General features: G+C 40.8%; 1 non-coding gene across 1 annotated transcript; it reads right to left on the bottom strand.

Moving 5' to 3' along the window:
* On the bottom strand, window positions 1–71 carry Trnag-gcc (transfer RNA glycine (anticodon GCC)). Its single transcript has one exon. It is a non-coding gene; the product is annotated as a tRNA-Gly (tRNA).
* Between the last annotated feature and the right edge of the window lie 250 nt (window positions 72–321).

The raw sequence follows: 321 nt of genomic DNA, 5'->3' as shown, positions 1-321 counted from the left end.
TGCAACGACCGGGAATCGAACCCGGGTCACCCGCGTGGCAGGCGAGTATTCTACCACTAGACCACCGTTGCCTACATGGCTTGAACCTGTTTACATAATAATATACACATGTTTTTTTCTCATGCATCCGTGATGATAAATATGTCATCTTCCCCCTTACCATGCTGTGAGTTATCGTGTCAGGTTATATTGACCTTATTATGTTGTTTCGCTTACAGCACAGATTTTCTTAATTCCTATTATAACCAGTTATTATCTCTCATTCTCTGGTAAACCGGGTATTCAAAAGAGTTAACCAGAAAACTAGTCCTTCAAATATCG

The sequence above is a fragment of the Berghia stephanieae genome, unplaced genomic scaffold (assembly GCF_034508935.2).
Source record: "Berghia stephanieae isolate SIO BIC M18660-M18661 unplaced genomic scaffold, UCSD_Bste_1.3 scaffold1094, whole genome shotgun sequence".
NCBI classification, from domain to species: Eukaryota; Metazoa; Mollusca; class Gastropoda; order Nudibranchia; family Aeolidiidae; genus Berghia; species Berghia stephanieae.
The sequence above is the reverse complement of the archived record's forward strand: the minus strand, read 5'-3'. Positions and strand labels throughout refer to the sequence as shown.